This window comes from Cryptotermes secundus, unplaced genomic scaffold (assembly GCF_002891405.2).
Source record: "Cryptotermes secundus unplaced genomic scaffold, Csec_1.0 scaffold497, whole genome shotgun sequence".
Lineage (NCBI taxonomy): Eukaryota > Metazoa > Arthropoda > Insecta > Blattodea > Kalotermitidae > Cryptotermes > Cryptotermes secundus.
The window spans coordinates 126039-152570 of NW_019730587.1; the positions used below are offsets into that span (position 1 = coordinate 126039).

Consider the following 26532-nt stretch of genomic DNA (forward strand, 5'->3'; position numbering starts at 1 on the left):
CACAGATGTATAGATCTTTTGCTGTGTGCCCAATTTTCAGTGACACATTTTCAGTATTGAAGGTTCTCAACCTTAAACTCATCTTACTTTCAAAACATGAAGGTACCGTGTCACGTGCAAGTATAAGGAAAGCCAAAATACTGGCCCTGAATCGGAACAAGAGTGTTGTGAGGTTTGAGGTTTTCACGGCGGTGTCTATGAAGAAAACAAGTCTTCTGGGATGTGGCACCGTGTAGATGTGGTGTTAACGACGTTTCGGACGAACGTATCGCCACCATTTTCAGGGTAGAAGGAAAAATACCTGAAGATGGAGGCAATACGTTCTTCCGAAACGTCGGTTAACACCACATCTACACGGTGCCACATCCCAGAAGACTGCTTTCTTCAACAAGTGTTCTTCCATGCCGCAACACGATGCAGGAAGTATTTTCTTCAGTGACATATAGAGTACTAAACCGCTTTCGGACAGTTGATTTGTGAACTCACACGGTGGGTGTACGTAGCTGGAGCAGTGTCACTGAAAACAAATCGTTGATATACGTATAAGTATCTCCAGAAGAACTGCAAGTCGCGTCTAAGAAATGAACAGCGGTCGACTAACGGTGAAAAACGATACAATTGTAATGCTCGCGTGCTTATCTGAAGCATGACGCAAGTGGCAGAGGTCAGTTGCATTCTTACTCACATTATTACAAGGTGCAAACGCTAAGTTTTGTGTTATTACTAATTCCTTTCTATGGAAGCTGTGAGAGACGTTAACTTGTAAGGATCTACATGACAGGTTGTCAACAAGTCTGAACGGCATACGCTGTGGTGGAACAAGTTCAACTGTGTACCCCACAAGGGGGCAGCCGAACCTGGGCCTTTTGAAGAGTCTGCAAAGTGCTATACACGAAAGGTTCCCTGATTACAAAATGCTTCTCGTTGTGTTCTCCCTCAGAAATTAGTCTATAAAACTGTCATAAATATGAACTATTTAACAAGGTGTGAAATACCAGCACGAGACTGGAACCACGGGTAGTTAATAGCCCCTGGTATAACATTTGGATGTTGCACATAACTTACCTACCATAACTCTTCAGTATTTGACAACCGTACCTGCCCGATTTTGATGCTGAACCTACTGCTGTAATGTATCATTCCAATATTTGATGACAGAACTTCAGTAAAGTCCTTAAGAGACTGTGGGGTTTAGAAGAAGAAATAAATCAAATGTTCCGACAACTGAGGAACTGACCTCGTATTCCTGGTTGACATTTAGGAACATATAAAGCGCAAATGCGATTCTTCAAGGAAAAGTCCTCCTTACAAAAGAACAGAGAAATAAAGAATTTCAAGAATTACTTTTCTTCTCAAGACAAGTCAAAATAATAAATTTACAGACTCTACAAAGTACTCATGAGCTCTAATATACAGTAACATTCTTCGTAAACTACACGACGAGGCTGGTACTTTCTTTTTCAGTTTCGTGGGGTGGGGTGAGACAGGCCACTTGGTACGTCGGCCACTAACTGGCCTACTATACCAGCCCGGGATGAAGAGTATGGAGCATTTGGTGGAATGTACCACTTTGTCCATCACAAATCCCACACGAATTGACCAGGAATCGAACCCGGGCAGTCGTGGTGGGAAGCTGTCGACTAACCGCCTGAGCTATGGCATGGCCTACATGACGAGGTATCTAAACAACTAAATTTCAGAGAAACAAAGGGACATAATCCAGCTGCTGCCTCATTCTTTCTCCTGTGATGGTGGCAGGGCCGCAGAACATCTGCTGCAACACAGTCACGCGAAGAGCAACAAAGGACAAAACGATTCAATTATGGGAAGTGGGCGAAATCTTTATTTTTTAAACTGTATGTTATTCCAAACAACAATTTCAGGGACTTGGGACATGTCATTTTTTGGCCCAAATACAACTGTGACCAAACAATTCTTAAATAAAGTTTAAGAAATCAGACTGAAAAGTACGAATGAAAGTTGAAAAAAATCAGCACCCAGCTGCAGTTGTGAGCACTGCGACGTCAATATTTACATCAAATACTGGGAGAAAAAAAATCTGTCAGCAAATCTAAGCAGCTCTTTCTATATTAGTTTTACGAAGACCGATAACGAAAGTTTTAATTTAGAGCGCAATCCGTTTTTGTTTATTTTCATGATAATTAAAATACTTATGTCCATACTGACATAAAATGACCTAATTCCAAGTCAGCAAAACACGTGTAACTACTCATTCGGTTTGATCACTTCTGTTTGAGTATGAAGTCTGACTTACAATCAAGAACATGTGGGAAGCTTCAGGAGCTCCGGAGAGAATTTGGGGGACTGATTGATACACGTCTTTCTGTGGTCCCACTGTGCCAGATTCTAATCTTGACTGGAACACCGACTGACTAATAATTTACGCGGTATTTCTCAGCAATTCCAGGCGTTATCTTTAGCGTTCATGGAGGGATGTATAAAGAAACAAGGAAAATCTATGTTTGTGCTCGGCATTCTCTGCCTGGCCACGCCTCCTAATTCTTCCTAGTTTTCCTCAGAACACAACCCTCAAACAGCAGGCAGTGCTCTCGCACTAGCGCAAAATTACTCGATCGGAAAGCAGTTCCTTCTTAAAAGGAAAGTGGAAACATTACCTTTTATTCGCCGACTTTATTTTTCCCTTTTCTAAAGTTTAGGTTTGATTGTCGTCCGAAACCACTGCCAGGCATCAGATTCCTCCGAAATGGCACTAACATTTCGACCATGAAAACTGCACAACAAAATCTCACGCAGTTTCCGTGAATATCGAAATGTCCCATTGCTTGTCACAAGATGGCTGTACAGGCTCGCATCTTCACAACAAACAGACGTGCTATTTGCGCCCTTTCAAAGTATATCCCATCTGGACATGGGAATGCACTTTTCCTTAAGGACCTTAGTGTTTGTTTTCGTTGATACAGTGACAATTTTCAGACGTGATCGGTGCTGGTCCTCGCATGCGCAGTGGGCTTGGTCCAGTCTGTCAGCAAGGGTCATAGATTAATAGATCACGCAGGTTACCCGTGTGGGAGCTACGAATTGGTGAGTTACAATGTGTCACAATTCTGCTTCAAGTATACAGGTTCTATGCCCAATCTGCGGCCATGACTAAAACATCAGACTGTTATCAGGGCGACTGGGAGACGCAGAGAAGTTGAGAGAGAGTCTGACCAACCTTATCAGCTGATATTACCTGTCATATCAGGGGTTCGTGAAGTCACCACTCGCCAAACGAGCAATGCACAACCAATCGATCTAGTCTTCAAAACGATGACCACTACAAATAGCTGTAAGGTGACAGGTATCTTTGTACGGTCAACGTGACAATATGTGCCGGTTTAACTTCAGGTTCCACGGCGACTGGTCGTTTGAAATTGGATCTGAGAACTCTCCTTCATTTCGAAGAAGGGATATACTGCCAGGCCTCCTGTGACTGTCCCCTTCAAACACGCCACAAAACACATCACTAAATAGAGCACCGGTAACATCATTTACATCCTAATATCCTACTTAACACGAACAACTGGTTTCGGACGTGTAAAGGAGCGAAAAGACCGATCACAGCGACCGCGCGGTCTAAGACATGAACAGTATTCGAAGCATCAAACACTGGGTCGTGGGTTCCAATCCAACCAGAGGTATGGAAAGCCTGTGTGCTTTATTCTCTGTATAGGTAGAAGTCTGGCGTCGGGCTGATCCCCTGTTCGAGGAGTCCTACAGACTGTGTACCGGATTATGAAATGGTAAAGCGGCCAAGGCCCAACAAAGGGCTGTATATATATATATATAATATATATAGAGAGAGAGAGAGAGAGAGGAGAGAAGATTACGTGAAGATAACTGCTCTATACTTCACTAAGAATGTCTACGGCCTGCGTGTAAACAAACAACGGAAGTAAAAGGCGTAGTTCAAGATGCGAAGACTAGTATTCCGCAAAGTCCGTTGCTTTTCAACATACGTATTACTGTTGAAACAGAAAGCGTCATGGTGTGTACCGCGCGAACAGCACCCTATCGCCTGACGCCTACGTGTGCTTTACAAGAACTCTGTAAACATTCCGCATAGAGAAGAACTGGAAGTCAGTGGTCAGTTTCATGCCCCGTCCTCTACATCTTCCACGATGAGCCCTCGTGACTCAGCTGGACAGGAGACTGGGTGAGCCCCAGAGCCGGTCTGGACACTGTGAAGAATAGAAAAATCCATGCCATGTAGCAAATCGAAACCTGATTGGCCGGTCAAGCCCGCATCGGAGTCGTTATACTGACCGGAAGTGCAGTTCATATCTCACAGAAGTTACTCTGTGTCTTCATCTTAAAGACGAACCCGTTAACGCTGATCTATGGAAGTAATCACTGTTTACTGTGTCAAAGAAACACATAAATGTGTCCTGTGGTCTACATGCATCCTCTGCAAGTCGAAAGCTGTTGGTACATGTACGTAGTTACGAGGGTGCTCTAAAGGATTGAAAGCAAATATTATTACTCCCGACGTATGTTGTTCTAGCCTAATCAGAAAGGTTTCTGAACATATTTTATTTTATATTTTTAGGGCGATTAGATTTATTTAGCCGGCTTAATGGATTTTTATATTCGATTTAAGTCCAGGTTTGCTTACGTAGAAATTACTTCATGTTCAGTCGCAATTGCCCAGCTTGCAGACCTCTTTCTGTGAATACGACATTCTCTCGATATTCGGATAACTTCCGTTTCCTACCGCAAATCGAAGAGAGAACACCCACATACACGGTGCTCAATGCGCACGCAAGCTACCCGATGCTGCTAGAGGGGTGCGGATGTTTCCGTTTACAGTTTGTGGAAACTGCTCGAATTCAAATTCCTATTCCTTGTATTTATTCGAGTAAACTTCAATTTATTACGATCTCTCTTCTTAAACACTGTAATGCAAAACGCTTCCATGCGAATGAGATCCTATTCTCTAGCACAGGAAGCAGTTAATATTAAATCCACAGGAATGAATTCAAAATTACATTTGTCAACTGCTATTATCAACGAATTTAAGCATTACGCCATGAGGGCGTATGGGAAAGTGGATATATAGATCCATATTTTCTTGACCTGGACAATAGATAGATGTGAGTGGTTAGCTTCACGCTCCGGCCGTTTTTCCCCAGGTCCACATTGGATAGGAGGTTGGGTGGGCCCTAGAGTCGGTCTGGATGATTTCGAGAAAAGTTTTGGTCTTATCGGGACTCGAGCTCCCACCTCTCGGTCGTCTAGCCCGTAACCAGTCGCTACACCGACTGCGCTATCCAGGCTCCTCAATTTCCGTTATTATTATTATTATTATTATTATTATTACTACTAGTAGTAGTTGTTTTTGTTGTTATTGTTGTTTCTTGGGGTGGGGTGAGACTGAATCCACTTACTGCGTGGGCCACTAACTGGCCTGCCTATTGTACCAGCCCCGGATTATAGATGATGAGGGTGGAACAGTGGGTGGAAAGAGAATTAGCATGGAAACCGAAGTACTCGGAGCAAACCTGCCCCTTCTAGTAGTAGTAGTAGTATACGTCACTCGTTCTTGGCAAAAACATGTGTGTGGGCGCACATTAGTGCATTAGTTATGCCATGAGATATCAAATATTATTATTATTATTATTATTGGAGGGGTGGGTTTCCCCATGCACCGCGACCAGTGGTCTATTGTACGTCCCCTCTGTGATATTCTACCAGTCTCTATACCCTACCGATACTGGTGCTTGCCATCAGTCCCGACTCAGCCAGCGAGTTCGGCCTACAATGGCTCAGCGGTATCTCTCGATGCTTCCCCCATCTATCAGAGGCGTTAGAGACTGCTGTTGGGCGGGAAATATCCGATCAATTTGGCTCAGTGGTCCCCTTGGGACATGAGGTTCTTTTACGTGCCGTAAAGCTACGACACGGGACCCACGGCTTAAAGTCCCTCCCGGAGGACTTGTTCCCTGAATTTTTCCGTCCTTAAAAATTCCACGACCTTCGCCGGGTTTGAACCCGCGTACCTTGAGTCATGAAGTGCGAACGTTACCCCTAGAGTACGGAGGCCGCTAGATATCAAATACGTGCAGAGTGCTTAAGCTGATGGTTGCAGTGTTTTATCAGAATGTGTGATAAGAGATTATTATTCAGTGTAGTGCCAAAAGATAGGGAACTGTTTAAATGCTTTGCATTTGTAGTACGGAACTAAACATGTGATGTCCAGACATCAATAAACAATGAATACAGTACCTGGATGTTACTGCTTCTTTAAGGATTCACCTACTGTAAGATCACATTGCGATAATGATAAAACTAGGCGCCACATCCCGTGCGAGGAACACGTATTCTACTAGCAGACACATCCCGTGCGAGGAACACGTATTTCTACTAGCAGACATATCCCGTGCGAGGAACACGTATTTCTACTAGCAGACATATCCCGTGCAAGGAACACGTATTTCTACTAGCAGACACATCCCGTGCAAGGAACACGTATTTCTACTAGCAGACACATCCCGTGCAAGGAACACGTATTCTACTAGCAGACATATCCCGTGCAAGGAACACGTATTTCTACTAGCAGACACATCCCGTGCAAGGAACACGTATTCTACTAGCAGACATATCCCGTGCAAGGAACAAGTAAGTATTTCTACTAGCAGACACATCCCGTGCAAGGAAAACGTATTCTACTAGCAGACACATCCCGTGCAAGGAACACGTATTCTACTAGCAGACATATCCCGTGCAAGGAACACGTATTTCTACTAGCAGACACATCCCGTGCAAGGAACACGTATTCTACTAGCAGACATATCCCGTGCAAGGAACACGTATTTCTACTAGCAGACACATCCCGTGCAAGGAACACGTATTCTACTAGCAGACATATCCCGTGCAAGGAACACGTATTTCTACTAGCAGACACATCCCGTGCAAGGAACACGTATTCTACTAGCAGACATATCCCGTGCAAGGAACACGTATTTCTACTAGCAGACACATCCCGTGCAAGGAACACGTATTCTACTAGCAGACATATCCCGTGCAAGGAACACGTATTTCTACTAGCAGACACATCCCGTGCAAGGAACACGTATTCTACTAGCAGACATATCCCGTGCAAGGAACACGTATTTCTACTAGCAGACACATCCCGTGCAAGGAACACGTATTCTACTAGCAGACATATCCCGTGCAAGGAACACGTATTTCTACTAGCAGACACATCCCGTGCAAGGAACACGTATTCTACTAGCAGACATATCCCGTGCAAGGAACACGTATTTCTACTAGCAGACACATCCCGTGCAAGGAACACGTATTCTACTAGCAGACATATCCCGTGCAAGGAACACGTATTTCTACTAGCAGACACATCCCGTGCAAGGAACACGTATTCTACTAGCAGACATATCCCGTGCAAGGAACACGTATTTCTACTAGCAGACACATCCCGTGCGAGGAACACGCAATATGGTCGGACAGATTCCATTGTTATTAGTTATTCAGTAACCAACAACTGTCTAGCGAGAAATAACCGACTTCGTTTCCAAGGTAACGTAATCAAGGTCAATCGTATGTGCAATGTCTGTACACCAGATTTTAAAATTATTTCAATAAATTTTAATTTATTACGTTGAGCGTTGTTCCTTCCTCCAAGTCTTAGCCGCTACCGGTGTAATGTGGTTACGGTAACCCGATAAATGACGTAACCATATATTAAGTTTTATGAGCTTTAATGGTATTTTATTAAGTTAACGGGGCATAAAACATCGTGAGATGCTCTTGATCCATAGCATAAAACTGTAGAATAGCCCTAATATAAACAACTATGTTGCAATAGCGAAATGCAGTCATACGTTATGCACACGACTCTAAGAGTGACGTCATAATTCAGAGGAATAGTCTAGCGAAGCTAACCATATAAGGTATCAGAGCTTGCCCGGGGGGCCCTAATATCACACGACTTTGCCACGCCCGAAGGCTATAGTATATAAGTGCTGACACTTTGAGATTTCGAGGAGATATGAAAGTACCTTTATTAAACCAGTGTAACAAGTTACGTCGGAGAGGGTACCGCTCTCTTAGAGTCAGGGGTTGATTCCTGATCTGTATTCTTTCGTAATGTCTTAATCTAGTAAAGTGTTTGATTTCACCACTCAAGTTCGCATTGTCTACTCGATTTCACGCAACCAAGTCCTCAAGGGGCCTTGCCCATCTGCAAGCTTCCACGCTTCGGTTCACAACCATCTACAAGTCTTCAGCAGGCAGAGGACATTACCACAACAGCTGGCCAGCGCAACTACCTGCTTGCAGAAGTGTAGTAACATCATATGGCGGTAACCCAACAGTTACCCGGTGGCAGCTAAAACACGCTATCCTCCACGTTTAAGACGTGATGACACACTCCTAACATCCTGAGTGCGCGACCCGAAACCCAACTTCAATGACGAGCGGCAGGCATAACCATATCCTAAGTGAAAAATGATTACTTCGGTTTGACGGTCTTTTTCTAAACATCGACTGTCCTGGCGGAATCCACTATACAGGAGATAAGAGCCACTCCCATGTATAAGAGCGCTTTCACACGAGCTCTCGTGAACTGGTGCACGGGGGCCGCTCAGCTGAGCCGCTGCAGTCGCCGAAAGCATGACAGCAGCTCAGTGCAGCGTGTAGTGTAGTCGTGCTGGAAGCAGAAGCTGCAATTTTATTAATCCTCGCAATTAATAAGAAAAGGGAAAGTAAACGAACATTATGGGTTCATCCTATAATTAGCTCGAGATTAGAAGAAGGGTGCTTTTATATTCTCTTTCATAAGATACGGCAGGACGAAAGAAAATTTTTTAATTACTTCAGAATGTCCATTCCTTCTTTCGATGAATTACACAACAGTTTGAGTTTTTCATTCCTTGAGATGTATCCCCGCTGTGCAGAGAATAGAAGTGACATTGCTAGTTGCCTAGTTCACGTGGGCTCGTCTGAAAGGCTCGGTAAGCCTGCACGCCCCGCCAGTAGCCCGCTCGAGCTGCCTGCCAGCGAGGAGAGCCGGGTGGCCGCTCACATGAGCCGGATGATGTGTGTGAAAAGCGACACTTAAGACAATGTTCTTGTAGCTGCAGGCCGCACACCGCCATGCGTCAAGACTTGTAATATTCAAGACACGATGTCTGCGACATGAAGCAAAGAAAGGAGCACAGTTGAAACTAATGAGTACTGAAAACCGCAGCACACCGATCTCAGTCATGATGCTGACGTCAGCTTCATGCTGAATGAAGCAGGATTGCTTCTTTTGTCCCATGTCTTGATGCTTGTCTTCACGCGGTTGGTGTGCGGCCGCCACTATCCTCCTGCTTCACATTACACAGCCTACACATGTAATGAACCATGTTCGGTAATTCAAATTTTGCAAGCGAAATTAGCTGAAGTGGAAAAAAAAATACTTTTTCGTATATTTCAGCGACATTTTTGTTCCCTCGATTCTGCACGGCACAATGAGCGCAAAGTGAATATTGCAACTACACGTACAGCTACCGCGTGTTCGTGACGAACTACTGAGTTTCAAATGGTTTATGCATTGTGGTCCAGCTACATTATTCTTCTCCTTCGGTATTCGTGACCGGAGTGTATTGCTTTCGGCGCGAAACCGCCTAGAATGTTCGGAAGTTTCCAAAAGTTGCTGTCTTCATGGGTGGTACTATTGGTGGTTCTTGAAGCCCTTATTTAGGTCTGGAAAAGGCACCCACTCCGAAGGTGGGAACTGCAATGTTAGCTAAAATGCGTACACGACGTAGTCTCGGAAACTGAGGTCACCAGACAGACTACATTCTGACATTCTGTTCCCATTCCATGCATTTATTAATCACGCTTCCAACCGTAAGATTTTGTAACCACATTGGAAATATACAGGGTGTACCACTTAAATTGACACTCTAACTGAAACAGTTGTGCAAGCTTAGAGGTGACATCAGTATAACAAGAAAAAAGGTTGTTTTTTTTTTTTGGTTTTATTGTTCATTCGTGGGAACTTACGTAAAAGCATTACAGCAGATGCCAAAAATCACCATCGCCTTTTCCAAAACATGCGGCTATCCATTCTACTGTTTTGTGAGACGGTGTGAAGTGTCGGGGGGGGGGTTAGTACGTGCAGGGATCTGTTCAATCGCATGCTTCGGTTCCTTCACGTTTCGTGGGTTGTTCGAATAGATCCTTCCCTTCAGAAATCCCCACAGAAAAAAAAATGCTTGTGAATACACCACGCTCGCACCTGCAGATATTTTGCGTAACTGGCGATACCAGCAGCCTAGCAACCAGTGTGATACAGACTCAAGTGTGACGAGGGTGGTTGAAGATTCCATTACATAGGGTGAACAGCTTCTAATTTCAATTACATACCTTGTACGTGGCCGTTGTTTAGGTTTCATTTTGAACAATACACCCTCTCTACAAGCGCACTGTGCATAAAGAACAACTTAACTCGTGTCAGGACATTCGTATTACATAAATTGAACCCTGTGCTGAGCATGACATGAAGACGTGGGAGTGGATGTAACGCTCAGTGCCGCAGGTTCTGCTAGTCCTGGCTGTATTTACCGGCCGGTTTCGTATCATGTGATTAATACAGAAGTTAAAAGAGACTGCGCTGGCATGCAGAACGGTAGTTTATACGTCTCACATGCAGCCATTCTGCTTCAGTTGCTGACGCATGAGCTGCAGCATTATGGCGGCGACTGTCAATCGGGCAGAAATTCCTGTGGTCAGCGGAATGTATCCAGCTCGATTCATGGCCGGACGCCTACTACATGCAGAAAACTCAGTCTCGCCATGCAAATGTGTTTGTAATATCTTCAAATAGGCCATGGTATTTTCCTCCCACATTCCTCAAGATACAAAATTATGCCACACTTCACTCAAAAAAAAATCCGTGGCCTGTAGTCCGCAAGCGAACTATACTGGCCGAGCGACCGCCGTTTGTCAGCGAAGTTAGAGAGGGTGTCGCGTGGTCAGTGCAAGGGATCCCCACGGCCGTTAATCTCGGTTATCTAGACCGGACCCGCTATTTCCTTGAAATAGTTCCTCAATTGTCCTCACAAGGCTGGGTGGACCCCGTTCCAGACCACAGAGGTGGTCCCATACTTCACTCAACGTTACACAATCTAAATAACTAGTACGGCGTCATGAAATATTTAAAAAATATACAACATGGAACCAATCGGCAGGACACAAGAAATGTTTCTAAAAGGCGTCCTCTATGTGTTTGATATGGAGTCATGAAATATTAAAAAAAAGAGAGAAACTTAGATCATGTGTAGGATTTAAGGTTCTCAGAGCGGTGGTTATGAAAAAGAGCTTGCCATCTGCTTTCACTCTCATTTCTTGCTCAGCTTACTCTTAGATCCTGAAGATAGAGGTGATATGTTCCTCCGAAACGTTGACAGACTTTTAATAGACTATACGGCGTTATATGCCAGAAGATAGCGTTCTTCAACTTGGACTTGATCAGCAGGACAGATGGTGTTCCTATCAGGACGTTAGTCGCTGGCTTCCCACCGTGGCGGCCTGGGTTCGATCCCGGGTCTGGTCAAGTGGGATTTGTGGTGGCCAAAGTGGCGCTGGGGAAGGATTTCTCCGAGTACTTCGGTTTCCCCTGCCAATCTTCATTCCACCAATTGCTCCACAATCACCCTCACCTATCATCTGGGGCTGGTACAACAGGCCAGAAGTGGCCGCAATACAAGGGACTTAGTCCCACCCCACTCATCATCATCATCATCTTCATCATCATCATCATCATCATCATCAGTAATCTGTCAAGACGACAGGTCCACAGTCTCTTCCAAAAAGTTCGTCCACTTGATGCGATCTAGAGCTTTCTCCTTCAAATGAAAATATCCTCTTCTGTCCCCAAAATCATCCAGCATCTTCTTACGTCTTCTTCCTCGTCTTCTGGTCACATCTATCCGCCCTTCTATCTTTCCTTCAATAACTTCTTTTAGAAGGCAGTTACCGCGTAAGATATGACCAATCCAATTAGCCTTCCATTTTCTTATTTCGTGTAGGATATTCCTCTGCTTACTGACTCTAAATAACACTTCTTAGCAATAAAAAAAAGACGTTCTCTGGATCGCTTAACCCGCGTTAAGTTTAACAAATAACGCAGGTTGGCACATGCTGTATACCCTTATCTATCTGTTGGCACAGCGCACAAATTACGGCTCACGGCTTATTTACATAAGCAGTTTCCGAACAGCTACTGCAGAGCTCTCCGTCTCCAGACACAATGGCATTTTAATTCGCTGTGTGCACAAAGAAACCGAAAACAACAGTTACAACATAATTCCCACGCTGTTTTGGAAAGTTCCACGGATGGTAGCTTTCCAGATTATGGTGTTCTATGTGTGGTACAGATTAGTTTGAAGGCGGAGGCAGAATGTTTCTCCGAAACGACGTTATCCACCTTCATCAAGATGCGGTGTCACAACTAAGAAGACAGTATTCTGAATATAATTCCTGTTAGCTAGACCACACTGCAAACCATTGGATAATTTAATATTGAGTTCTTCTGCCGCAAGAAATATTTTGATAACATGAATTTAGCAGAAATTTCAGTAAACACGGTTTCAACGGCATGATCCAGTTTGGGGAACAATATATTCAAATTACCTTAGAGATTTCAAGTTCACAGTGCGGTCATTAAGATTGTTGTTTCGTGGGATGAGTCGCCTTGTAGTCTGGAAGACTGCAGATGCTTCAAAGGAACGCCAGTATACATATACCTGACTACACGGAGTCACATCCCAGAAGATAGTGATCGCCAAATTACTTATTCTAAACTGAGAATTACTGCAGCTAGACTTTCTGACATATGGAAATGTACCGTGCCACCCAGTCTACCCACCAAACGAAACCGGCTGGCCAGCGAATATAGTACCTCTACCTGTCTATCTACGACTGTACAGTCCTTTTGTTGGACCCTGGCCGCTTTTTCAGTTTCTTAATCCCATACACAGTCGGTTATTGGTGGGCAAGCCAGAAGGAAAGAGACCACTGGGAAGAGCAAGGCGTAGGTGGGTGGACAATAGTAAAATGGATCTTAGAGAGATAGGATGGGATGGTATTGATTGGACTGATCTGGCTCAGGATAGGGACCAGTTGAGGGTTCTTGTAAACACGGTAATGAACCTTCAGGTTCCATAAAATGCTGGGAAATACGTGAGTAGCTGCAGAACTGGCGGCTCCTCAAGAAGGGCTCGTCTGCATGAGTACGTAGGTATACACAGCCGGTAGCACTCCTTTGAGGGGGAATCAGCCCGTAGCAAGACTGCTACCTACAAACATGACAACACAAACACAATAAACCCACAGACATCCATGTCCTGAATGGGATTCGAACCAATGATCACAGCATTCGAGCGAGTGAAGACAGCTGATGCCTTAGACCGCGGGGCCACTGCGGTCGGTATATAATCTCTCCACATCTCCGAATGCCAGTGGTGGGAGCACGGCATAACAGGATTGGGCCGAAAGTTGGTGCCCATTAAACCCAAAGAACCACTAAGTCCAGGTCCGAAACTGTTGACTGAACACTGTCATAACCACAGCATTAGCTTTAACTGCCTTCTCATCAAATTACACTTCATGAAAATAGGAAATGTATGCACAACGTAGTAATGCTACCGCTTTCGCTTGCTTTTGTTTAGTTACCTCGGAAGCCTCGGGGGGGGGGAAATGTAATTGCAACAAAAGAAGTGCAACATTTTCCTCTACAATTCCTGTTCGAAACGATTTTCCATGAAATAAACATTTAAATAATTAAATAAATAATTTTCGGACCATTTACGCTCGAGACGCAGGCAGGGTTTCACGTAAAATATCTTATTTCAACCGTTAGGAATTTAACAAAGAACTGTATTTAACTTCCAAATGTCACATTTCATGAAAATGGTGGTTTTCGAGCTCTGACGTAAGGCAGATACACACTGCGAATCTAACAAGCGCTCCTGCAGACAATCGGCCTTCATGGTCGTAGACACGCGGTGGTCTGGTCCGGGCCATGTGTTCTGTTTGGTATTGCATCTTTAAAGGTTTATGCTTTTTATTAATAGCACTGGTATCTCATACACAGGATCGGGCCGCTTGTCGGAACAGATACATGCCACGAAGTGCACTCGAACAGTTCAATCAGCGGAAAAGCGGAAGCAGAAAGTCACACAGTTTGTTTAGGCGTATCAAATGTCACTAGTTACAAAACAAGTGGCTGTAACCTCCACTGGGGGGGATAGCTGGAATGATGAATCAGCAAGATCAGCAAGGATGCAGACGCCGCCTCTGGACTGCGAGTGAAAAGATGTACAAGAAGTAGCGGGTAGTGGTTGCAGCTGCAGTGTGGGAGAGAGGGACCTGCAGTGCTGTAAGGGCACTGACACACAGAGCGGTTTTCGCCGACTCGGCGCGTAGTTCTGTTGCATCAGATTGGATAAAACAGACAAGGCGGTGCTCGCCGACTCGGCCTGTCGTCTGCAGACGGCGCAGCGAGGGGTTTGAAGGCTTGCTCCATATATTGAATACATTCTCAGCAGTTTCTGACGCGGCCGCCGAGTCGGTGTGCAGCATTGTGTGTCTTGTCACAAGGCTGCGGCCGACTCGGCCGCCGAGTCGACACAGCCGTTCCGTGTGTTATCTAATACACATCCTACAATTTTTTTCTCGATGAAATCAACTGTGCATTATTTTATGTACAGCCAAGCTTAAAAGCACAGACAATATAAGGAAGCGGCCGTGGTTCACTTTATTGCAGCATTCCGCAGGGTAAACTGAGGGCAATAATGACAATTCTTCATCGCGACAGCAGGTCTCCCAGTAAAAAAGAACTCGGAAGATATAAATACAATTAGGCCGTGCCATAGCTCAGGTGATTAGTCGCCGGCTTCCCACTGCGGCAGGTTTCCTCCGAGTACTTCGGTTTCCCCTGTCAATTCTCATTCCACCGACTGCTCCACCTTCATCGTGACGTATGATCCGGGGCTGGTACAATAGGCCAATTAGTGGCCGACGTACCGAGTGGACTCAGTCTGCCCCCACCCCACAGAAACTAAGAAAACTACGACAGAGCAGAGCGTGCAGAGCACCACGCACAGTGCGTCTGATGTCTGCCGGCCACGAGTCTAATATTGGCGGGCTCTCTTCATCTCGGCGTTAGGCCAGACAGACAGGGGGTCAGACTTGCACATTTACAGTACACCTACATTTTGCTTTCCTATTGCGAGCTTACAGGGAGCCCGGATAGTGCAGTCGGTATAGCGTCTGGCTATGAGCTGAACGACTGAGGAGTCGGAGTTCGGGTCCCGATAGGGTCGACAGTTCTTTCTTCTCCATGTCGTCCAAACAGGCTGTGGGGCCCACCCAGCCTCCTTTCCAAAGGGTACCGGGGGCTCTTCCCAGGGTGTGAAGGAGCCGGGGCGTGAAGCTGACCTCCAAACTATTGCCAAGTTCAAGAAATCGTGGATCTAGACATCCACTCCCCCACACGTCTTCATGGCGCATTGTTTAATTAGTCAAGGACAGGGCCAACTTTACTTTTGTACTTGCAATCTTAAGATCGAGCGTGTCTGAGAACGAAGCGCTGAAAGGAATATTTAAGACTTAAGAGGCAATAAATAAAAACGAGGCACGTGGACATAGTTGCGTGATGACACCCAGCCACACCGCTGATGGGACAATGCGTGAGTGAGCAAGTGGTGCTGACCCACAGCCACCTATGGGTGCCCGCCCGCAACAATAGAATTACATCTCTGAAGATAAGACCTCGAGTTTCAAAATCGTTGAACATGGCACAGCACAGGTGTTCAAACACATGCTTTCCAAGCAGCACACGTTTTACATTTATTCCATTCGTAAGAAAAGTACTGACTAATATCTATATCGGGAAAATCACTTAACGACTCCCAAGCCTCAACCTTGCCTTTTGCAAGTTAGAAGCACTACGGCTTGAGCCAAGTTGCTCTATAAACTTCATTAATAGTACTGTTTTGTATATCATCACCATATAGTCCGCTTGCTGCCCATGAACAATTTGAAATCTTTCTTCTTATTAGTACACAGCCGCGCTTCTTATTGCTCTCTATGCGACCACTTGGCGGAACCTTCCAAATAAACAAGTCTCATCTCTAGCTAGAGTTTCCACAGATTTTTTTTTTAAATTCGCTTAGTGGGGGGGGTGGTGTCCAACTGGGTCCACTCGGCACGGCGGCCACTTATTGGCCTATTGTAGCCTGCCCCGGGTGATAATGATGATGGAAAATTTGGTGGAATGAAGATTGGCAGGGGAAACCGAAGTACCCAGCGCCACTTTGTCCACCACAAATCCCACTTGACCAGACCCGGGATCGAACCCGGGCCGCCGCGGTGGGAAGCTGGCTAACCGCTTGAGCTATGGCGCGGCCGTTTCCCTTGCACTTACATAACATGGGAAGCACAATAGACCACTGTAGGTCGGGGTGCAAGGGCCGAGAAGGCCTACCCCTCATACATTCAATACATTCATATATAACATGGGACACAATTTCACTGAATGTAATACGCTATCATCAACGTACATTCGATACGGACAAAGATCGAGACTGCAATTACGTCTTCATCGAAATGCCCCAAGTCGGAGCGATTTCAATGCTGATAATTTAGTATCAGAGTCGTGATCGTAGGGGAAACATTCTGATCTAAATATCAGTTGAGCGGAGTCTAACGGATTTCACGACACACGAGTCTAGTGAGTATGATCGAAGAGCCACTGAGTTACAAGCGGAGGATTCGAGTTTCGAATTCGAACATTCAGAACAGAGCTGCACCATTCTCACTGGTTCTTGAGCAAGGATAATCAGAAATCTAGATCTGCTCCTAGTGTAGCCTGTCACTTATTTTTCTTCCAGATTGAAATTTAAAGATACGCGCCATAAGTCGTCAGTTTGCCCCAAGATGACGTTCGAGGTCACTCCCCTATTTTCATACTGCACCGAGCCCGAACAGTCGAAACACGATCACAGAACCTGCTAAGAGGGTTTCGCGTACTGTTAAATTGTACAAGAATTTTAAATTGTCACAGAAATTTGGCTATGAAGAGGTCTACCCTCCATGTAGTCCGGTGAAAGTCAACCGACGTTTCGGAGGAACATCACTTCTACGTATAGTATCTTCAAGCAGAGTTTTGCTTGCTGCCTGCCTTGTGTTGGTTTCTTATTGGACTTAATTTAAGAGGGATGATAATATATTCCTCCGAAACGTCGTCTTTCTCCGGACTACACGGCGCTATATCCCAGAAGATAGAACTCAAAGTGTACAAGCTTATTAACCAAGATCTGTTTTGAGAAACAGAGACGACCCCCTGTTATTCTTTCCAGACAGGTGTTTAGCCCTCAGAATTTCTACGAAAACAATTTACTGGATATTCTTTGTGCAGTAGTTGCCTCAGACTGGATGCAAATCACGCATCGGACTCAAGGACATGACTTAAAGCACGATTTAGCTATCGGTAATTTCAAATGAATCTTGATGAAGCCTATGAAGTACCTTTTTCTGTAAATGTAAGTTTCTAATTATATATATAAACCATTAGCAATTTATCATTACTGTGAAAACCACTTAAGCCTCCTTTGGGAGGGGGGGGCTCTCAATTTTGGGGGGAAACGTCTGGTCTACAAAGGGATGTGAGACTGTTCAGTAGCAACAGGTCAGATTGTAACACACGCAACCTGTTAGCTGCCAACCCTCTGATTCGCCAACTCACTACAGTTGTTGATGTAGGATTTTAATTAACTTCAGTCAAGGAAACAATGATGGCTGTTCACGTGACGTATACTGTTGATTCCTGATAGCGAGAGAGACAGAGACAAAGAAATCCCCTGGATTCAGAAAATGTACGTATCAGCGTACCGTCAATATAATTGACTCTCTCGGAAGCCGAAATTTCAACGGAACAGACGCGATCTGAGGTTCTTACTGCGCAGACTCCAAGCTTACTACCTTCTAAAATATGACGTCATGCAATCTGGTAGATGCTCATCGATGCTTCGGAGGGAAAAGCTTCCCCCATCTTCAGGATCGAAGCAAGCTGTAACGTCCCAGAACAAGGTTAGAGACAGATTTAAGTCCTAATTATGATGATAAACTCCGCGATGCGATGTTCCACGAGGCCGCGTTTCATTGACAACTCTTAACATCTGCACTAAGACACAGTACAATTCCGGCAAACGAAACGGATCTTAATTTAAACAGGAGTCGCGGTAAAAGAGGCGTGGAAAACATTAAACGATTCATACCATGGTCTTCTGTGCCATCACACCGTGTAGTCTCTAGTCTTCAGTCTGAAGTTTCGGGAAAAAACTGCCCACACATTGTGGATATAAGGGACAAAAATTGTGAAAGTGGGTGGTCAGAGAAAATATTAGGTCATGGAGAACAGGAGTAGCCAATCAGAGATAGGAATAGGTTAGTATAACCCCTGAAGATGGAGGCGGTATACGTGTATTCCCTCCGAGAAGTTCGAGCGAACCTATCAACATAGAAGACCTCTCTGTCCTGTTGTTTCCACTTTAGAGAATAAGGCATCTGTGAAACACTTTGTTTCACTTCATTTTTTTAATCCTAAGAAAATCGGCTGGACTCCTTGGTCGCAGGATCAGCCAGTCGTAAGGCCGCTACCTATATAAACACAGAATAAATGCAGACAACCATCCATGCCTTAAATGGGATACGAACCTAAGATCTCAGCGTTCGAGCGAGCGAAGAGAGTTCATACCTTAGACCGCGCGGCCATTGTGATCAGCACGAAGAAGACCACAATAATAATATTCATGGCCGAGAAAACAAATCTTTGTACAAATTAGATCGAATTCGAACCTCCATACAAAATTTACGGTTCGCGAAGACTTTTATGACTTTTACCGTAGTTACAGAGATCTGCTGATGCACATAAATTTACTCTGGTGTGACTTGTAAAGGCGCTGTAGCTTCCAATACTGAAGAATAGCACCACGCACAATAATTTTGGCACTGGATGGCGGAAAGCGGTCACACTTCACCAACTGTTGGTTTCTCGCTTTCCTCATCACAAGTACATGATGCTAGACCAACACCACAGTACTGTTTTCCAGACTGTGGGTTGCGACCTATTCTAAAAGAAGTCACCGGTCTCTCGAGAATTATTCAAAATGCACGCTCAGTTATGCAGGCGATTTCGGAAGAAGCTGCTGAAGCCGGCGAAACGTTCCGGAAACTACAAGTGCAGACAGGATGGCCGCGCCATAGCAATATCTGGGAGTGGAGGTATAGCTCCACCATTCTTGATTGACCTTGGCACTAGATGGAGGTCAGTTCTCAGCTTCACGCCGCTGCCGCTTTACCTCGGGGGGACAGTATCCGGTACCCATTTGACAGGATGCTATTCTGTTCAGGCTATTAACAACAAAATGTCAATTCAGTTCAATCAACATTAATCCGAAGTTTAGGTGTCTGGAGCCGTTGTTGTTAAACACTGTCGCAACGAATAGTTGCAAAACTGCTCGCATTAACTGCACCACGTCCGTCTTATTCCATTTAACAACTCGAGAAATTATGGATTTATTTTCATTTAATCGGATATTGGGAAGTTCCGATAAGTTCTACTGACACATTCCAATTTCGATTAAAATCGAACAACAATATCGGATGCGTCACACGGAAACATATGCGTTTCTGCAGGCATCTCGATCGATGCAGATATGATGATATTATCGAGCAGAACTATATTTCGGTTGCAAACTGTGGAGAAAAATCAGTAACTTTTGTGTCGAGTACACCCTTTTCTTTCAAATTTGGGATTTTCGAGATAATAAAATAAAAGTTTTTCCTATAATATCACCGCATAAATCGAGAGATCAGGAAGCAATACACGGTCAACGTGCCAAAACAGTTAGCTATGGGTTTATTTGTAGAGCTGTAGAGTACCACTGGAAACATTATTTCGACAGGAATGGACATAGAAAATGTTTCTTCAATATGCTACGTAAGTTGGTTTTGCTTTTATAGGCTAGGAACCGGGACAGCGCAGTCGCTATGGCGACTAGGCTATGGGCTACACGATAGAGAAACCGGGGTTCGATTACCTGCAAAAACAAGCGATTTTTCGTTTCATTGTAGCGTCCAGGGCGGCTTTGGGGCCCGCCCAGTCTCTTATACGATAAGTACAGCGGGTTGCTTCCCGGGGGTAAAGGGGCCGGGTGGTGAAACAGATCACTCACCTCAAGCTAGTGCTTGCTTCACCTTCTTATCTTTCAGTAAGGTCTTTTGCTTGGCCGCGCCATAGCTCAAAAGGTTAGTCGCTGGCCACCCACTGCGGCGGCCCGGGTTCGATCCCGGGTCTGGTCAAGTGGGATTTGTGGTGGGCAAAGTGGCGCTGGGTACTTCGGTTTCCCCTGCCAATCTTCATTCCACCATTTGCTCCACAATCACTCTCACCTATCATCTGGGGCTGGTACAATACGCCAGAAGTGGTCGCAGTACAAGGGACTTGGTCCCACCCCACTAGCAATGGAAATAGAAAAAAGGTCTCTTGCTTTGCGTGGAATATTCTCGTTTTGCCACCCACAGAACCCACACAGTACCAGATCCGATTACGAGCAATTTTGTATTTTCGTGGCTTCTTTATTTTCCTCGTCTCCAATTTCAATTTTCCCGTAACCCGTATGGTTTACTCGGTGTCTTTGTTGCATGCGTCTTTCTCTTCCTTCGAAGAGATAACATAACTATCATCATCATTATTTCGCTTACGCTCGGGCTCCGCAACAAGTGTCATGTTTCTACAGACTTTTCAAAAATATGAAGACCATCTTCTGAGATATAACGCCGCGCAGTACGTTGAAAGTCAACCGACGTTTCGAAGAAACATATCGCCTCCAACGTCAGGGTCAAAGAATAAGCCAAGCAAGACACTACCATGAAGCAGGTTCTGCGTTCTACCTATAAGTCAACAAGTAAGTTACAGATGGATACAGAACTTAAACAAATAAGAGTACAGATTTGAAAAATGCTTTTATTTCTCTATATAATCTCCCTGTACACTGAGGCACTTGTCCCAGCTTTTCACAGGCTCCTCAAAACCAGCAGCATAAAATTTTTTGGGCTCCTGTCGGAACCAGGCGTGTTCACACGGCATGGCCTACCTCATAATGCATGATAGGTTAGGTTTTCACAAAGTCTGTGCATGATGGGTGCCGCGCATGCTGACCCCACAACACAAAATGCAAAGAATGGGTCTGGCATTACAGCATCTCAATCGCTACCACGATGAAGGACACAATATGCTAGCCCGAATCGTCACAGGTGATGAGTCATGGGTTCACCATTACCAGCCCGGGACAAAGCGTGCGTCAAAGCAGTGGAAACATCCTGCGTCGCGTGCCAAAGTGTTTAAGGTGACACCATCCTCCAGGAGAGTGGTCCTCACAGTCTCCTTGGATCACGAAGGCATACATCTATAGCCCCGATCTTGCGCCAAGCGACTTCCATTTGTTCGGCACTCTTAAACACCATCTTTCGGCTGAACATTTTCCCGACGATGAAGCTGCAGAAAGGGAAGTCACCGCCTGGTTCCGACAGCAGCCCAAAGAATTTTATGCTGCTAGTTTTCAGGGGCTCGTGAAACGATGAGACAAGTGCCTCAATGTACAGGGAGTTATGTTGAGAAATAAAAGCATTTTTCTAATCAGTACTCATATTTTTTAAGTTCTATATCCATGTGTAACTTACTTATTGACTTACCTACGTATTTCATGTTGGTTTATTTTTCGACCCTGAAAATGGAGGCGAGATGTTCCTCCGAAAAGCCGATTGCATTTCAATGGACTACACGGTGTTATATCCAAGAATAAAGAGCTCTTTCATAACCATCGCTGTCAGAAACATAGGTGCACCTTACCAAATTATCTTCTAACTGTTCTGGGCTGATGTTTGTAAGATACAAGTCATCATATGAAAACATAAGGCTGAGCTAATAGGCTGATCTGTAATCAAGTGGGACATACATTACACAGGCCACACCTGAAAATAGTTCCTCGAATTCCGGCTGAGGGTTACAGAAAAAAGAAAACATTCATTTTGGCCCGTCAACAAGTATGCGCTATACAAGATAAATACTGTCACGTGTATGAGTGACCGTACACGGGGTTTGGATTGGTAATTGGATTTACTGAAGACTTACGGAACGTAACTACAAAGTTCGATCTCTTAATTTTGCTTAAGGAAATAATCTCTGTTTGTTGTGATAATCACACGAGACACAAAAATACCTGTGTATAAAATGCAGAATTTTTTGAACGATGAAGGAGGTGCTATATATAGTTACTGTTGTGCTTGAAAATGGTTAATACGTAAACCTACACATCAGAAGCCACGAAAAAGTTCAAGAGTGGCATAAGACTAGACCCTGACACCCACACAACGCATGACGTAAGATGCAGGAGACGAATCACGCAGTTAACGATTTCCAGTTACGTACAGCAAATCTTCCCTCTGCCTACTGACGTCACTCGAAGCTAAGAAATACACTACTATACAATTACAGATGAACGTAAGCAGTATAAACTACACAAATACTGACTGCCAAAATTGTATTCTGATTGGTCACGATCTCAGGAAAAGTAGCATCATGTCTACAAGTACTTCCTTACTCGTAGCCATAAAAGTAACACTCGGAAAAGTTACGTGACTTAATCAGACTTGATTGGATACCCGAAGTTCGATCCTCGACAGGAGTGTCATTCATTCATTCATTAATAACGTTGCTGCTCCCTCTGGAGCACAGGGCATCCGTGGAACGCTTAGCTCTTTGCTTCGCTTGAGTTTCATAATCTTTAGACAGTCGGTTGGACTCCTTGGACCGTCGCAAGGCCCCTACCTGCACAGGACAACATAAACACAGAATAAATGTACACAAACATGCATTCCTTTAGTGGGATTCGAACCCACGGCCCCAGTGCTCGAGTGGGCGAAGACAGCCGAATGGAGTGTAGTTTTTACTTATTTCTTGATGAGACGAAAACTGATTCTGCTGCAGCGATTACGCAGGAGAGGAGAGGAGAAGAGAAGACCCAAATGTTCTCTTGAACACCTTGTTCCGAAACACACTAAGTAGGGTTTCTTTTTCTCTCAGGAGGATAAAGCTTTGTAGTCTTATAAAGGAGCATGTAAACTAGTAGTTATGGATATTACACGCCAGAGATTGGGTGCTTTCCTTCTAAATATCACAAGAGTTCTACACAGTAGCAAAAACTTTAAAGAAAAGTAACACTCAAATTAAGAAATTACAATGTTCATGTAGTTAAAAGTAGATTGGGAATGTTCTGTGTTAGATCCTCCGTAGGAAAGAGGAAAGTTACATATTTACATATACTGAGCTGGTTTCTCAAGGCGAAATGATAAATGCATTCTGCAAGCGAATCACAAATTTCTCCTGTACATGACATAAATATACAAGGCGAAGTGAGGACTGACGCTGCACTAAAAACAGAAGGAAACTGACTGCCACGTTAACAGAACGCACAGAAGCAGAATCTGCAAATTATTTGCTGGAACAAGGAACCGATGAATACAGAAAATTCGGGTCCAAGAGGTCAATAAACAGGCCCAATCCACGATATATAGAGTAAGATAATGATAAGACCGTAATTCATTAGTGCCGGGGGCTTCTCCATGTTTCCAAAATACATTTTAGATGTTATATAATAAAATATTATGATACTAATATGAATTTCTGTTTCTCGTCAAATATTAAAATTATGAAATTATGGAAAATAAGATAATCATGGCATATGGTACGCATGGGAGAGAAGAGAAATCCATACAAAGTTTTCATATGAAAAACGTGAAGGAAGGAGAACACTATGAAGAACTCGACGCAGGCAGAAGAATAATTCATTCATTCATCGGTAATCTGTCATACGACAGGTCCACAGTCTCTTCCAAAACAGTTCCTCCACTTAATGCGATCTCAAGCTTTCTCCTTCAGTTAAAATATCTTCTTCGGTCTTCTTCCTCGTCTTTTGGGCATTTCTATCTGCCCCTCCAGTTTGTTTGTCTCCAGAGGAAACATCTCGCATACATGGTATCTCTCTTTTTGGAAAGAGATTATCCAGGTAGTTTTTCCATTTGCTTTCCACATCGCAGTACAACAGCCGTTCAAACCACTCTGGTCACGCCTCTTGCTATACGAACTTGAACCATCTCGAGCATCATTTGCTCTGTGCTTCAAGTCGCTGCTGATGACGCTGCTTCCGGCATCAGTTTTTGGTTTTTGGTGTCTCTCTTCGTCTGATGCCTACCCTTTGACCTGTCCAGCAAGGGAGGCCCTGCCAGTAGCTACGCTACCGCTGGTATAGCTCTCAGGGTCCTTGGCATACTCAAACCCCCTCACCACGTTAAGGTGGAGACACCAACGAGGGGGAGAAGAATAATATTAAAATGATATTAAATAGGATAGAAGGGGGCGGACTTGATTCATCTGGCTCAGGATAAGGTCGTGGAATCTTGTGGACACGGAGATAAATCTTCAGGTTCTATAAGGCGTGCCTGAACAAATGTTATGTAACTTCTCAAAAACTATTCGGCTCCATGAAGTGACTCCGTCAATGTTATTATAATTCTGAACATGAAAATGTTCACTTAGGTTAAAAATAGGCCGCGCCAGGTCAGGTGGGATTTGTGGTGGACAAAGTGGCGCTGGGGCAGGTTTTGTCCGAGTGCTTCGGTTTCCCCTGCCAATCTTCATTCCACCAGTTGCTCCACAATCACCCTCACCTATCATCTGGGGCTGGTACAATAGGCCAGAAGTGGCCGCAGTACAAGGGACCTAGTCCCACCCGCTAGCAATAAAAAAAAGAAGAAAAGGTTAAAAATGATTAACCCTGGTATATCACAATTCAAAATTAATTTCGGAAACAATTTTCATACATTCAGTAGGGCATAACGCAAACACGGAACATAGAATCTGCTCGTCGCTGAGACCACGTGACTTATGTCTTTACACTTCCTGTTAATATACGGGTTGGGATTCGAAATTTGTTAGCTTGTTCAACGGCGGGCTAAGAGCAACGTCACTTCTCGTGTAGAACCCAGCTAGAGTATACATGTTCCACGTTTACAGTAAAGGTGTGTGTTTCTGTATGCATATTATGGCATCTCCCATGAAGGAACGTTGGGGTGAACTAACATGGCGGGCATATACACAATATTAATGCGCACGATACACAGGAATGCTGCAATTGGTTCAGCTTGTGTTGAAAGTCTGCATCGGATAGATGTCACAACATCAAATGTGGAAACAGTGTCCCAGGGGATGTGGAATATAGCTCAGCTCTTAAAGGGTTTCAACGTGTTGGAAATGTGCGCACAGCGTAACGATTTTGAAGCGTTCGCTCCGTTATTGCTTCCAGATAGTAATAAAAAAAACAACTCTTCGTTTAAGCGTCACGAAAACCGCGTGACTTAGGAATCACGAATCTTATTTGAGAAGAAGCAAATAATTACGAGTAGGCTGAAGTGTTTTCTTATTATACAACATTGAAATAGGCGGCAAGTTGAAACCATACAGGCCTACGGATTGAATAAACAACAAGTTTTAAGTACGTATCTTCATTCGTCTGTTTTGCACCCTGTTGTATAGCTATGGGTCCCTTAGAAACAGCTAACCTCAATCACTGGGACCCGAAGGACCCACGGAATAGGTGTCTTCCCCCTCACCTGAAGACGGAAACAAATCCAGTTTCCGAAATGTATTTCCTAGCGGAAATAGGAAGAACTTCGCCGACAAGCGGCGGTCGCTCGGTCGGTATAGTTCGCTTGCGGAATAAAATCACGGAGTTTGTTATTGTGTTCTCCATAGAATTAGGCTAAATTAAATAAAAAACCTTAGATAATATCTTTATCAAAACATATAAAATGGACTCTTAATGAAGATATTTTCAAGATAAGGGGACAAAAAAATATTGGGGTATATCTGCTAATAGGAGAGCTTTGTATTCAATTTCTAGTGGAGGCACTGTTGAGGATCAAATTTGGGATTGAAAATTTAAGTCATTACCTAGGTGCCTGGAGACTTGCGAAAGGTGTTTTGCAGTGAAAGAGCAAAGATGACAACACATGGACACGCAATTAGGTTAAGAATGCGATAATCAGCATTCATGCGTAATACCGTATGCAAGACGCTCCGCTAACTAGGCCACTGGAGATGGTCATATGAGTAAATACACAGCGATAAGACGCAAGAGGTCCACCCCCAGCCACATAGAATATCCAATGAGAATATAACTGTGGGAATAGAGGGCACGGAGGAGGAGTTAACTACCCTCTGTCGTCAATGCCTAATCAGCAAAGTAACACTATAAATTAGGAAAATTTGAGAGACTTGGAATTCTGATTTTAAACAGAATATTCAGTTGTCAGCCGGAGGCGCTGCTCAATATGGGTTTAACAAGCGCCGGAAGGGCCTACAGTCTTCTATGTCAAGTAAGT

The 26532-nt window shown here is 44.3% G+C and overlaps 1 protein-coding gene across 5 annotated transcripts in view; it reads right to left on the reverse strand.

Annotated features, from left to right (window-relative positions):
• LOC111866361 (sodium/hydrogen exchanger 3) overlaps positions 1-26532 on the reverse strand; it is a 212844-nt gene that overhangs the window by 116303 nt on the left and 70009 nt on the right. The window contains exon 1 of one of the 5 annotated variants that reach the window (XM_033752222.1): positions 10393-10474. The exons of the other annotated variants lie outside the window; for them this stretch is intronic. The gene's annotated coding sequence lies outside the window, so the exon portion shown is untranslated. Of the gene's footprint in view, positions 1-10392; positions 10475-26532 lie in introns of those variants that run through there. 5 annotated transcript variants of the gene reach the window in all.